Source organism: Cynocephalus volans, chromosome 1 (assembly GCF_027409185.1).
Source record: "Cynocephalus volans isolate mCynVol1 chromosome 1, mCynVol1.pri, whole genome shotgun sequence".
Lineage (NCBI taxonomy): Eukaryota > Metazoa > Chordata > Mammalia > Dermoptera > Cynocephalidae > Cynocephalus > Cynocephalus volans.
The window spans coordinates 206,157,776-206,173,237 of NC_084460.1; the positions used below are offsets into that span (position 1 = coordinate 206,157,776).

Below are 15,462 nucleotides of genomic sequence, written 5' to 3' on the forward strand. Positions count from 1 at the left end.
TTAAGGCAAATTAAAGGAGTTAATTTTAGAGAAGTCCTGCTAGGAGCTGAATTGGAAATTATGCTGGACACACTGTGGCAGGCTGTATTTCCAAAGACAGCTACATCAATTCTTATCTCACATGCTCTTTTCGGTGTAACACTGACACATCTCCATTGAGAGATGAGGTCTATGTTCCTCTCCCTTGGGTGGAACTTTGTAACTGTCTCACCCAACAGAATGCAGTTAAAGGGATGCTGTACAACTTCTGAGGCTAGGTCACTGAAGGTAATATAGTTTCCACTTGATATGTCCTTTGTCTCTCTATCCCTCTCTCCTGGTGCGCTTGCCTTTGGAACTAGCTACTATGCTGTGGGGAAGCCCAGGCAACACGGAGAAACCATGTATAGGTGTTCCAGTTGACAGCCTCAGAAAGGCCCCCAGGTGACAAGTAGCATCAATTTCCAGACATGTGAGTAAGCAAACCTTCAGATATTTACAGCCCCCAGCCTTGGGGTCTTCCAGCAAAGGCCCCAGTCATTGTGGAGTAGACATGTCATCCTTGTTGTACCCTGGTTGAATCCCACACACACAGAAAGCATGAGAAATAATACATAGCTACTGTTGTTTTAATACACTAAATTCTGCAGCAATTTGTCATGCAGCAGTAGACGACTAAGAGACACTGTAGATAATGATAGCAAAATATCAAATACTGTAAAGAGATCTTCTATATAATGAATCTTATCTATACTTCTTAGTAGTACTGCAAAAGAAAGAAATTTTTAGCAAATTCATAGAGATAGAAAGATTTCTGTTTATCAGAGGCTGGAAGGAAGGGGAAATGGGGAATTATTGCTAAATGATTACAGAATCACTGGGGTAACGAAGTTTTAGAAATACTGGTGATGGCTGCATAACATTGTGAATGTAATTAATGACACTGAATTGTACACTTGAAAATTGTTAAAACGGCAAATTTTATGTTACCGCAATAAAAAAATTTCCAAAAAAAAAAAAAAAAAGTAAAGGAAGGAGGGAAGAAAAATTTAGACAGTTCCCACATTGGTAAAATTAAAACATATATTATCACAGGGAAAAGGCTCTCCTCTGTATTCTCCCCCCAATAATGCAGAACTCTTATTTTGTATGTCTCCTTTTTATACAATCTCACATACTATAAAAAAGTTACCTAATTTGTTGTGGAAGTTACAGAATTAAGATAAAAATACAATGAATGAAATCATTAACCATGAGATAATGTGTACAAGGGAAATTCTAAGAAAAGGGTGGAGGAAAGCAGAGGAATTAGAAGACTGATAGAATTTGCTGTTTTGTTTTTTTTTTAAAAAAAGTAACAAAGAAATAAAGATAGTTAAACATTTGAAGAAAATACCCATAGTATAAGAGAGCTTGCAGGATTTTGAAAATACAAGCAAATGCTCAGCAAACATGAACAAATTCTATCAGCTATTTCTAGTTTAAACCATGCTGCCACATTTACAAGAAACTTCTTTCTAACTCTGGTGTTCTAAAATTTCACAATGGTCTATATCTATATATATTTACATGCCTTAAAAAATTCTGCTGAGTGCCCTGGATACTTTACTAATTTTGAATAAAATATTGATTATCTTTAGTTTTTGGAAATTTCTATTATTCTTTGATAGTTTCTTCCTCCTCATTTTCTCTTTTTCGGGGATTCCTGTTAGCAGAATGTTGGACCTATACATTTATCTTTTACTCTCATGTATTCCTTCTTTTTATCTCTTTAGCCTCTAAACTCTTAGACTTTTCCTCTATCAACCCTTCTATAGAATTATTTTACTTTGGCAGTCATATTTTTACATTTAAAAGTTCCTTCTTGTTCCCTGTTCCTTTTTCATAGTATTCTGATTTTATTTATATTTGCAGTATCATCTCAAATATAAAGCTACTATTTAGAGTTTTTAAAAAGTTATCTTCAGAATCAATTTTTGTATTAGTTTACTTTTGTTCACCTTCTTCATGCTACAGATTTCCTTCTCAAATGTTTAATGACTCTTGGTTGTCCCTTCATAGATAAGAATGAGAAATAGGATTGCCTGAGAACTCAGGACACACGGGCTTATCACCAAGAAGATTTGATAGGACATGTTGATTGAACATGACAGGTGAAGATATTGGGGCCCAGAGTGATCCTCAAACTCCTAGATTTCTAAATTGTGACATGGTAGGGAGGATATTTTCAGTTACTGCAATAGGGAATAAAAGAAGATAAACAGATTCATTAGAAGGTCAATAGAGAAGAGACAGGAAATAAGTTCACTTTTAGATATGTGTGAGAACTGGTGGCCATCAGAGTAGAGGGTTCCAAGAGGCAGGTCTGAAATCCAAGAGAAAGAGACAACTGAATTTAGACATCTGGGAACCAGTGACATACAGATGTGGATAAAGTCATTGGGTCAGACGTCATGACACATGGAAGTAGTTCAAGGAAGTAAGAAAAGGTGAAAGTCAAGGACAGAAAGCAGGGGACCAGCTTTAAGGGTAAAACGAAGAAGAGATACACCGAAAAAAAAACTCAAAAGAAAAAATCAGAAGAGTAGTGGTATTAGTGTGTGTGTGTTTTAGTTTTCTATTCATTATACTAGGTGTTCAGTGGGCACTTTCAATCAGAAAAATTCATATCCTTCAGTTTGGGGAAGTTTTCTTATATTATTTTTATTCCTTTGTCTTCTCTTTCTGGAACTCCTACTAGAAAAAAATCTCCTGAACAAAATAATTTGATATTTTTTATTTCCCCCCACATTTTCCATCTCTTTATTTGTTCTACTTTCTAAGTGATTTCCTCATTATCTTCCTTTCCTTCCTTGATGAATTATTAATTTCTGGTATTGCAGTTTACTTTCTAAGACCTTGTCCCTGTTCTCTGATTTTTCCTTTTTCTTATTCTTGTTTCATGGGTGCAATATTTTCCTTTACTTCTCTGTGGCTACTAATGGGAGTTTTTGTTTTATCTTTAACTTTTCTTCAGATCATGACATTGTTTCTTTTGTATCCCATTCTTGGCTTGCATGTTTATTTTGGTTCTCATGTGCAAGGCTTTCCTCAAGGCTTGGTGGCCTTTCACCATCCACTCACATTTAAGAATAAGATACTGAAATGTTATCGGAAGTTCCATGTGGGAGACTTCACTGTAGGGGTATCACTGACTGTTTTGTTAGGGGATCCCTTTCAATCTCCATAAATTTTTTCTTGGTCCAGTCAGTTTCTCCAGAGGACACAATGCTGGCTACCAAGGAGCTGATGAGAGAAAAGTGCTGAAAATTTCACCGTTAATTAAGGAGTCTTTCACTTTATCTGTTTGTTTTCAATTTAGTGCCTATCTACTCCATCAACTGCCACTCTTCCTACATATACTTTTAAGAACACTTATTAAGAGGAGCAAATAAAACAAACTGAGGTCAGTATAGCTATATACATAAAATATACAATGGGCCTCTGTCACACACACTGCATAATGTTTAAATAATATTGCAATCTTTTGTCCCAATCTACATTTTAAACAGTATGTTTCTTTGAAGACTTAACTCTCCACCTCTCCACCTCCCCACCAGAAAACAAAAGAAAATTGTTTAAGATTTGTTAAAACAAAAGCAACCCTCCAAACAAAACAAAACAAAAATATTAAAGAAATCTTCCCCAAAAAAGAGAATTCTAAGGACCTTCAAATATCAGCTTTTACAGTCATTTCCTTAATTAAGCTTTTTTTTTTTTTTTTTTAAAGAAAATTTCTTTACTATTTAAGGGATGACTTATTTTGGAAAACAGCATTTGAAACATTCTCATTATGTGCCAGAGGCAGGTTGAGAGTTAAGGTTGGCAGTGACTGACAATAATTAGAAATTGATGCACACCTCTGCCAATATGAGAGTTTACCAACAGTGGATGGAGTGATCAGTACAGTCATTAGTGCTGTTCTGAAACCACATGCCCCTAGGGAATAATAAATTGAGACTTTAGTAAAATCCAGAAAAGGTGGGAGTAAGTAGAAGGAAAATCATTTTTATAATTTCATGAACCAAAGGATATGCTAAGAATATAATTTTAGCAAAAGGAGAAGGCAATCTTTTCCCAAAGAGAAAACAGTTATCCTGCAGACAGAGGCAACAGGACTATGCCCATGAAAAAGAGGAAATTCTCTTCTTAGGGGGAGCTGCTGGTAGCAAGAGCAGCTCCAAGAAAATGAAAAAGTTTCAAAAACCATCCCAGGAAGATTAGAATGGACAATTCCTGAGGGGAGGGCATATCCCAAAAGTGACATTTCCCAATCCATGTCCTATACCCCAACAAAAACAAAAATTCACAAAAGTTGAAAAAAAGGGGAAAATTAGCAGTGACTTCAGCTAATGCTATTACAGCTAAGTTGGACAAGGATGAATATTGTCACAGGTAGTAAACTTTACAAATTAGTGTCCTGGCCACAGGGCTGACAGAAGCTAGAAGGCCTAACAAGAATAAAGATTTCCTCTGAGGTAATCAGTTAGAAACCTGATCTATATTATCAGTTATGCTTTCTGATTGCCTCTGGGTAATTGGCAGGAAGTTAGTATATGAGGTTTATTTGACATTTAGCAGCTATGACTGATAGTAAAACAGGTGACAAAATCTGTTTGACACATCCTAAAGATAACTATACATGCTGGATGCGAACAGATGAGTATAGTTCTTCACCTGGCATCCATGGGCTTCTCACAGACCTTGGATGACCTTCCGTGAGCCTGGGAAGCCCCTGAAGTTGTCTATAAAATGTTGTTTGTATTGTATGTGCATTTTTGGAGAACAGTTCTCTATTCTCTCCCTAATCTCAAAGGAATTCAGAATTCAACAAAGATTAAGAGATTAGAATAACATATCTAAAGATGTATTTATGGTTTTAATAGCTCCATTTCTTTCCTTAATTTTCTGAGGGTAAAGAGGGATTGGGAGTTCATATGCAAATATACACATGGGTGGTAAGCCCATCTCTTTTTATGGGAAAAAAATATGAATTCTTGTCGGGAGCCATATTTAACAATAGCCGCCATTTTTAACAAATAACAGCCATTTTATGTAAGCCTTTCTCTTCCTCCTCAGAAAAGCCCGCGCTCGCCAAGCCAACACCCCTCCCACCTCCTCTTCTCATACCACGCCACTATCACCCCCCTGCCTTTCCGCCTATCATAAGCTGCCACACTCTGTGACAGCCCGCCCCTTCTTCACTATGTATATAAGTAATCGCCTAACAATAAAATTTTGAGGCTTGATCAGAATTTTGTCTTGCCTCCATTCTGTGTGTCTCCTGTCCCTCCCCCTTTTCACCAGCTACAGGGAGTCCTCCTCGAGCCCACGTTCTTATCTGTCCCGCAGGCCGGGACAAATTCTTTTAAACACTTCATGAGAATCCCTCTGGTTTCTCTTAAATAATAGCTTTTTTAAACTGAAAAATACTAACACAGAGTAACTCTTGTGCATGAAACATGCCAGCTGAGCTCATCTGTCAGTCACTGTAATGGACTCTGAACAGTGTCTCATAAGACAGCAAATAACATGTGGAGTGATCACATAGTCAAAAAGAGAAACTATTGATGAAGTGAGTAGAAAAAAGCACATGGATTCTAATGGCTAGGAAATTACTGTACTGGAAGAACTCAAAGGACTCAACTGTCACGTAGGTCAGCTTAAAACAAAACACACTATCCCCAATGTTTTGAGATAGAGACATATCATCATCAACCCCTCATGGAGACTCCAGCAGGTGTTTGGGATGTGTCCCGTTAATAAAAGAAGTGACCTTTATCAGATTGATTTGTAGACACAGATACTAAATATAAAATGCAAAATTCCTGTATCTGTAATATGCTTCTAATGACTTTTCTGTTGTCCTTTTTTAAAGTTAATTTTTCAGGGCCTAGATGGTTAGCTCACTTGGTTAGAGCACAGCCTTGTAACACCAAGGTCAAGTGTTCAGTTCACGGTACCAGCCACCCACAGATTAAAAAAAAAGAAAAAAAAAAGGTGTGCTAAGAAATAATTGTAAAAAGAATGCTACTCAAATAAACATGTTTTCTAAAAATGTTAGATTTATCAATAACATGACTCCCTCCTCCTTAGAGGCAGGAGTAAGTTTTATCTGTCTCACCAAAATTTCAACAAATTACAATCAAATTAGAATCCTCGAATTAAAACAACCATAGTGATAGCTAAATATTCAGTGATATTTTAAAAATTGATGACTCTACTGTTGTTATCAGCATTTCTTAGTGGTAAAGATAGGCAAGAACAAAGAAAGACAAAATATTTTTATGGTCCAGTAAAGCTTTCTTACTTAATTTATTAAGTAATTTTAGCAAGATTAAGCTAAATAGTCTTTTGTCTTTTGTAACTACATTCTTGCACTTAGAAAAGACATTATAGCAATAAGTTATTGACAAATACCCTAACTCACCATGACCGTTCTTATGAAGAAATAACCATATTAATCAACCCTTTTAATGTGTGATAAATAAGGAACTTAAATGTAGGTGTTTCTAATAGAAGTAGCAAACTAAGCCTACAGTAATTTTTATCACAAGGCGTATGGGAAAAATATAGTTAAGTCAACTTGCCCATGTCATAAGGAATGTGGAAGATAGAAGAACATATTTCTCTCTTCAGTTATATAGCTGACACTCAGTTATTGTGTTTCTGTCTTTTGTTCAATATTGTTTTTGAAAAACAAAATAAAAATATTGCTTTTGGTGAGAAGTGCTGGGAATAAAAACTGCAAAATGCTTAAGATGGCAAAATGTGTGTTTTTATCTGAAAGGTTCAGGGACCTAATCTATTTGCTCCGTTTTGCACCATGGTAAACTACTGGTCTTTAGAGACAAATCCCCTGACCATGATGACAGGATTAAAAGTTAGCTATTAGAACTGAAGGAGAGGAAAAGGAAATCTAGTAAAACTCATAAAAAATAATAAAGCACTTCAAAGCCTGGTGCTATTCCAGGGAAGCACAGGCCACCAAGAAAAGCACTGATGTCAGGTTTAATAGACTTTGATCAAAGGGCAGCTCTGGTAGGAGCCAGTCTGTCTCATGTCATTGGGCTCCTGTTCCTAAAAGAATTAATAAGCCTCTGTTTTACAAATGGGTGACTGGGACATCACGCTGGTCTCCTGAAGGATAGACAATTGGTGATTGGAACTGGAACTAAAGAGCCCTCACCAATATTTGTAAATAAGCCAAAAAGTGTCTGTTTTCAAAGGACATAGAGTGACAGAAGTAGGGTTTTTTTTTTTTTTTTTTTTTTTTTTTTTTCTTTTTGTCGTTTTTCCGTGACCGGCACTCAGCCAGTGAGTGCACTGGTCGTTCTTATATAGGATCCGAACCCGCGGCGGGAGCGTTGCCGCGCTCCCAGCGCAGCACTCTACCGAGTGCGCCACGGGCTCGGCCCCAGAAGTAGGGTTTTAATCATCTAACTAAAAAATGGATTTAAGTTATCCTAAAAACGAAATGACTGGCTGCTCTTTTTTTTTCCTTCAGATTTTCCAAAACGTCCATTCTTACATAGTTGAATAAAATTTGGCAGTGATCCACACTTAGGCACAACTAGTTTTTCTCTTCAGGCATAGAGAAAACAAAACAAAACAAACAAAATAAAACACCACTCTGGTTTAAAAAAACAAGTGGTAAATAAGAAAATGTCATTACTTATTTTTAACAACATCAAAAGCAGTACATGCAAATCTCTTTGGGAATGGTTGTCTCTTCCAATAAGGACAATTCACAGCAAAATATTATATAATGTACAGATCACTACAATGTAACTCAGAGGGCTAAATTAATCACCCGATGTCTAGTGTATGCCATCATTTTTCTTTGAAGCTCTAGGCCTGACCTCTTGGATGTCAGCTGAGGTTCAGAGGCACCTCAAACTCAAGATGTTCTCAATGAACTCTTCGCCTCTGTATTTAAGCCAGCTCCTCTCCTACCATCACAACCTCTCACCTTTTCACTGCTTACCAAATTAACTATGAAATCCTCTGCTATGGAACCTCCAGTTTTAGACTAAACTAGATCTCTTCCCATCACTTCAATCTGTCTTCTCCTTGTTTACCTGTATACCTTTGGCTGTGGCATTTCCCTTAAATGGTTGTTTCAATCCCTTCTGCTCTTTCTGCACATGCTGCTATTAGACTGAATGCCACCCAGGCCTCATTTTGTTGATTCTACTTCTGAAATGTGTGGAATTTTTTTCCCCTCTCTATTAACACTACTGCTGTTAGGGGTTCCGGGTGAAGTTTAGTGCCCCAAATCTTCCCTGGAAATCCCTAACAATGAAGCCTTTCACATACTAATAGCCTTATGAATAAAAAGGAAATGATTTTATTAATATACCTGTAGGTGCCTGATTAAAGGTATATTAAAGAACCCAACTAGACCCCAAGGCCAAAATGGGACTTCCTACTTTCATCCCAAATCTGTAGCAGAAGAGGCAGTATGGCTTGCCAAGGCTTTGCTCTTGGTGGGGGCAGCAAATGCAGGCAAGGCGTGCCTCCAGGGAGCACAGTAATTCACCAGCCTTGCACTGTGGCCCAACCAAGTTCTCAGGCTCTGAAAAATCAGGGGGAGAAAAGAGCTGGCAGGGAGTGAGAGACAGAAGACCCTTTCACCATAGGCTGAAACTAGATGGGACGGTGGGCAGAAATAATCCATTTCCCAAATTACTACTACCTTTAAGAAATTGTCTCTTCTCCCTTCCATTCCTTTCCCAGACTGCCACTAGGATTATCTGTTGAAAACAGAAATCTAATAATGTCATTCATCTGCTTAAAAACCTCTGATGACACCACATGCTTCCAGGACAAAGTCTCACTTCTTGGCGTGGCATGTGTTGACTTCTCTCCATCTACTTAGTGCCAAAGTTTTGGGCTTCCTCTCCTCTGACTCACTTTTTGTGTGTCCTATTCTCACACATTCATATGGACTTCCCATTTTCAGAATAACTGATTATCTGTTCATGTCACTTAGCTTTCGGGGATGCTATTATGTAGACTAATTACATAATATTTACAGAGTGATCTGAATTTTTAAAAATATATATATTAAATAAACACTGTAATTTAAGACATGTTATCCCCAAGAAACCACTGCTTTAGCGTATTCCAGAAACAAGAGATTTTGGACAAGAGAAATTTAGACTTCATAAATGCCACAGCTCCTATGGTGAACATTTTTTTTTTTCTGTTACCATTTTTTTCAACTAGACAATATGGAGGAAAATAGGTTATATTTTTCTGAATGAGAAATTTTCTATTTGTGCTTCTTACACCACAACAAAAAACCATTTCATACAATGTCGGCATTTAGTAAAAAATGCAGTTTGTTTTTGAATTTTGAGGACATTTTAAATTTTCATAGTTATGTTGAGGAGCTCTTCTTCTTAACTACATACAGTTTTTTGCAGCAGACCAATAACCATCTCATATATTTTTAATGCAAATGCGGATGTTTGAAATGTAAATTTTCTTTGGGTGAAGGATGGCTTAGAAGCCCTTGAGGATATAGACCAGGGGACTTGAGGGTGGTTGTAATAGAGAATAGGCAGCCCTGTGAGCCAGACCAAAGCTACCAGCTCAGAGCAGGGTAAGGAAGGTAGGCAACCAGGGACAGGATAATGAGGAGGAAGGATATCTAGGAGATAGTGAAGGAGGAGCACACAAAATGAAAACAATTGCTAAGGGAAAGCAGAGACTGCAGCGTGGGCTGAGCAAGAGTTGCCAAGAAATGACCTGGAGTACTGGTTCTGACTGAATCTGGGAATTTCCTAGAGACCCATTTCAAAATGGAGAGAGAACTACTGTTTGAAGTAACAAAATAGAAGCAGCTCTGGCTTACTGAGGTTCGAAGAAGAGAAGCCAAACAGAATGAAGATATGTCGTAAGTAGGAGCCAGACTCATTACCCAGACTAAATTACAGTCCTTTCTTTTGCTCACCTATGAATCATTTATGGACCAAGTTTCTCTTACGATACTTAATAGTTTATGTATAATAGATGAAAGAGATCTTAGAAGCGAATTAGTAATCTATGGATCAAAAATGGCTGGATAAATAATGTTGCTGATTACCTATTAATGGAGAAACAGGTAAAAGAGGATGGAAAAGGTCCTAAAGAGGTTGAGGGAAGGGCCCAAGTGGTCCACAGCTAAAGCTAAAGGAAGGGCCACCCCTTAGATGATGGTTGTAAAATGAAAACAAGAGAGAGAGGGAGGCTCCCTATTTGAATACTTCACTCAGTCGTCTTTATTCAGAAATAGCTTTTCATCACTTGGAAATGACAATATACACAAATATTATCCGTACCTATCTCTCTTTCCACCTGGAGATTACCTAATTCATTCAAGAGAAGCCATTGTAGGAAAATCAAAACACCTCAAAACCACAACAGTACTTAGATGTCATGCGCATTCAGACACAGAAGAAATGAGGAAGCAGTGGAAACTGGACTGACAGCATCTGAGGCAGTGACCCTGACAATGGACTCCCAGGCAGGAGTGCTTACTTATGGGACAGCCCACTGAGCTGTGCAAAAGTATCTTTCTTCATGGTGGTGAAGTTTTTTTATCTTCATTTGAGTTGGACATCAATTTGAATTTCACTTGGGCCAATAAATAATTTCTTTAAAAAATGTACATATACCTAGGATGGGTAAAGAATTGTGACATATGTGTGAGTTAGTTTCATGCAGGATATTATTCAAATACTTAACAACAGGTATAGCAGGGGCATTAGACAACATGGGGTTGAAGCAGAGTCCTAGAGGCGTCGTGTGGTGCTGTACCGTGGGGGGGGACAAGAAGGCCGTAGTCAGGGGTAAAGGAGTATAATGATGGAATCGAAGAATGGCTTCTTAACAACCATTACCAAAATATTTCAATATATTAACAACCAGTACACTTATACTGGTATACACTGGTGGAGTCCCAGCTCTAGTAACATGTAATTTTTAAAAAATCCCAATAGTTAGCTGAGTTATGTGGCAGAAAAAGAATCCTGAATGAGAGGAGAGAATAAAAATATATTGCAATTCTGAAGAGCAATGAGCACCAGAGGAGAAAGAAGGCAGGAGATACCAAAACTAATATAATAATTTTGTCTAGGAAAAAATTTTCTCGTTCTTCTCCTTTTGTTCCTAACCACACATCTCCCTGTCCCCAGGACCCATAATTATACTAATATTAGGCTCTAGGTCAGTTAGCAGAAAATCAATTTGCTAAAAGCCCATAAGCTACATGACTTATTCGCCTAGTAACCAAATATGCTAAAGGTCAATTCATCTAATACCCAATTCACTGCAGATCACTTTGCCAAATTCGCCAAATTCACCAAATTCATTGGTTTTCTAAAAATCATTTATAGGGTTCACAGTATTTTGAATATGATGGAATGGCAGGATTAAGAAGCCTGTGGGGAGCTAGGGAATCAGGGTGCTGGAGACTCCTGACTCTTCCTGCCCTCGCTTTATGCTATCTTGATCTTCAGGCTCACTTTCTGCTCATTGTCTCCTCCTCTTCGAGCCTCTCTGGGAGTTGACAGGCTGGGCTGAGTCATATGCTGACTAACATATGCAATCTGTTCCTCTCACAGTGGAAGGTCCCTCTTCTTTGCTCTAACTCCCTCCAGCTGTAAGAGCAGGGAGCTGGGATGGAGATGAAATGAACACTCCTTAAAATGCTGACACTACAGAAATATCCACAAGCTATTAAAAGCTATCCAATTAGAACTGCTATAAACATTTTAGTGAAACAAATTTTTGATGACAATCAACACGTTTGGTTAGTTTGGCAAAGTTTAAATAACAAAATTGGAAGTATCCTAAAAATGCTAGATGTTGGAAATTTTTTAAAAAGGCTTTTTAAAAAGGTCAGAAAGAAATTAGTATAAGTAGAAAAATTCCCATAGAAAATGCTGAAATTCTGGCAACTTTCAGAGGAAGATTATGTTCATTGGTAGACTAAGTTTTCTTAGGATCTTTCAACAAATTACACATTTCTTCAAATGCGTGCAGCTGAAGGGTGTAAAGACAGAGTGGTGAGAGGGCATGCCCACCTAAAGTCAATCAAAGTACATGTTACATGCTGGCCAAACAACAAACAAACAAATACGAACAAAGCAAAACAAATCAAAACAAACAAAGAGTCCCTGTATTATAAGATTCCAATTTATATAAAACCGTGTGTGTATAAAGACATGCACTGGAAAATCTGGGCAGGACAACACTAAACTATGAAAGATACATAACAAACTCAAGAAAGAAAGATTTGGGTAGGAAGATTTTTTTTAAATCTTTGTACACAGATATATACTTTTCTTCAGACAAACTTTAAAAAAAATAAATAAATGTGTATCTATGTTGCAGGATATATTTCAAATTCTTAATACCTGTCTTAAAAATGATGGTTTGATGGTTGGGGAATTTCAGAGAAAGAACCACACAGGTCATAGTTGTATTTGTATATATTTTAAATACCTAGGATTTCTACTGATTTTTTTTTTTGTAGACCAGAATATAATACACTATTATAAACACTATTAAATATAAACACTATTAAAAGAAGAGCAGTTTGGGCCGAGCCCGTGGCGCACTCGGGAGAGTGCGGAGCTGGGAGCGCGGCGACGCTCCCGCCGCGGGTTCGGATCCTATATAGGAATGGCCGGTGCACTCACTGGCTGAGTGCCGGTCACGAAAAAGACAAAAAAAAAAAAAAAAAAGAAGAGCAGTTTTTTAAATTAAAAAAAAATCTTAGAAACAATCTCTAATTTTTAGCAACATTTGACAGAGTGGCATTTTACTACTCTAAAAAAAAAGTACTAGTTTTCCAAATAAGGCACAATAAAAATTTAATATAACTCTACATAAGAATAACATGTGTTTATGAAACTAGACTTTAGATTAAAATTCTAATTTTATATTATGAGAAAAAGTATAAAGACTTTAATTTTATTCCTATAATTTCTGATCAATTCTTTGGAAAATTAAAACTAAATTCTCCATAACTCAAACTATATTGCCTCGAAACGGCTAGAAAATAGCAGATTGTTTGAATTATAAACTTCCCTAATATATTATTTCTTATTGAGTTCGCATATTGGCCCTGAATAGCATTTGTTAGGAGTGGGGCTGAGGGTTAAGTACAGAGCTGTACAGCAAATATAACAAACATCCTTATACCCAGCATTCAGAATTTACAAACTAATATTGTAATATTTACTTCTGATCCTTTTTTTTTTTTTTTCCCTGTCAGCTGGCCAGTACAGAGACCTGAATCCTTGACCTTGGTGTTATAAGCACCACATTCTCCCAAGTGAGCTAACCGGCCAGACCTTGATCCTTTTTTAAGATAAAAGAAATAACACGTTTCTGCTGTAGCTGCTATTAAATTTTTACTTCCCCAGACCCATTCTCTTCCTCTCCCAGAGGTAACTAATTTTATAAACTTGATACATATTCTTCCAATCTATGTTTATATGTTTTATTACACAAATACATATTCATAAATATAGAATATACTTGTGTGTGTGTGCTATGCTTTTTATTTGTTTTTTTGGCAGCTGGCCAGTAAGGGGATCCGAACCTTTGATCTTGCATGATATGCTTTTTAAAAATAACATTATGTTTTCAAGATTGGGTCATGTTGATACATATAAATCTAATTCATTCGTGTTAATTTTTAAATAGTATCTCATAACAATGATTTTCATATCCATTCTAAAAAATGACACAAACATCCTTATGCATGTTTCCTTATACACATATGTGAGAATATATTCCTAGCAATGGAATTGTTGAACTTGAGGGTATTTGCAACTTTACCAGATACTGCCTAACTGTTCTCCCAAGTAGTTAAAACAATTTATACTCCCATCAAGCAGCATATAAGAGTTCCTGTTTCCTGACATTTTTGGTATTTTAAATGTTTTCATTGTTGCCAATCCAATGGGTGTAAAATGGTACCTCATTTTTGTCTTAATTTCATTAAACACAAACACATAGAGAAATATATTTGCTTATTTTTGCAAAAAAGAAAACCTAGAAGGTTTAAGCCTGAAACTAACAAAAATAGTTACCCATAGAGAATGAGTGGCAACAAAAATAAGGATGAGAGTGAGACTTCTCTTGGTGTACTTTTAGTTGGTGGACTTTTGAAGTATTAATATGTTTTAAATGTTCAAAAAATAGTTAAAGAAAAAAGGATTACAAAAGCAAATCCTACAATTAAATACGCGCAGAAACAAATACACCTAAATGCATACCAATAACATAGAAAAAAGAATTAATTCAATTAATTAATTAATTAATTGTGTTCAACTTTTGAACACAATTCTACGATCATATATTTTTAGTGGGACATATTTAGAACTGCAAAGAAATCTTGAATTTTAATCAGCTGTAGGTAGTGGTACTGGTATAAAATTTTTTAAAAGTATTTTGGATATATTGAAGGGTAGAACAAATGACTAAATATGTTGATATGTCAGGAATCAGGGTCCTCACTGTTGGATAAAGAAAATACAAATATTTATATTTTTATGGATATACAGAGAGGTGAAGAAGAACTTGGTGGTGCTGGATTTCAATTGCAGCTCTTAGTAGGAATTTATGACTTAAAAATACATACATATATACATACATATCTGTCTACCTATGCAAATATGTATGTGTATATGTATATGTAGCTCTGTACATTGAAAAGAAGCTAGAAGTGATGATATCACAGAGGAATAAAAAAATCCTACTTTCTAAATATCATTCTACAGTAAAGGCAACCAGGGCTCCTTAAAGAAATGGTCAGTTCCAGAACTGGGGAAAAGAAAATTCAAGGTGAATCTGGAATATATCATTTGCCAGAAAGCAAGGAAGCACTTAGAGAATTGTAGGGATGTGTTTTTAAATTAAAAAAAAAAAAAGCCAGTTTAAAGGAGCTTTCACTAGCTAGATCAAAGATTAAAAAAAGAAGAAAGTGATGGGTTATAACGCGTTAAATAATAGCAATCAAAAAATCCCAAAGCTCATAGTGATACTGTTTTTAAAATAAAAAGGGGGAAGTAAAGTTCCAGAAAAAACGCCAGCCAATGATGAATAGAGAAGCAATGATGGAATTAGAAAAAAAACACTATTTCAAAAGAGATTCAGAAAAAGATGTTCAATGAATGCTAAAACTACTGGGAGAGAGGTTTTGGGAACAAGACAGCTCCACAATCTGAAAGTATCACACCAAAGATTACTTACTAATTGTAAAGGGGGAAAGGTATCTTCACAATTTGCCTCATTTTAGTGAGTCAGAGCTTCTTTTCATGTTTATTGGCTATTCAGGTCTCCTCTGATGCTTACATTCTTGGCCTATTTTTGTTAGCTTGCTTGTGTTTTACTAATTGAGTTGTATAAATTCTTCACATTCTTTGGACATGGTAATGCAAA

General features: G+C 36.3%; 1 protein-coding gene across 1 annotated transcript in view; it reads right to left on the minus strand.

The window, feature by feature from the left end:
• The window catches only part of ZRANB3 (zinc finger RANBP2-type containing 3), a 242,000-nt gene that overhangs the window by 26,468 nt on the left and 200,070 nt on the right, over window positions 1-15,462 (minus strand). The window lies entirely within an intron of this gene.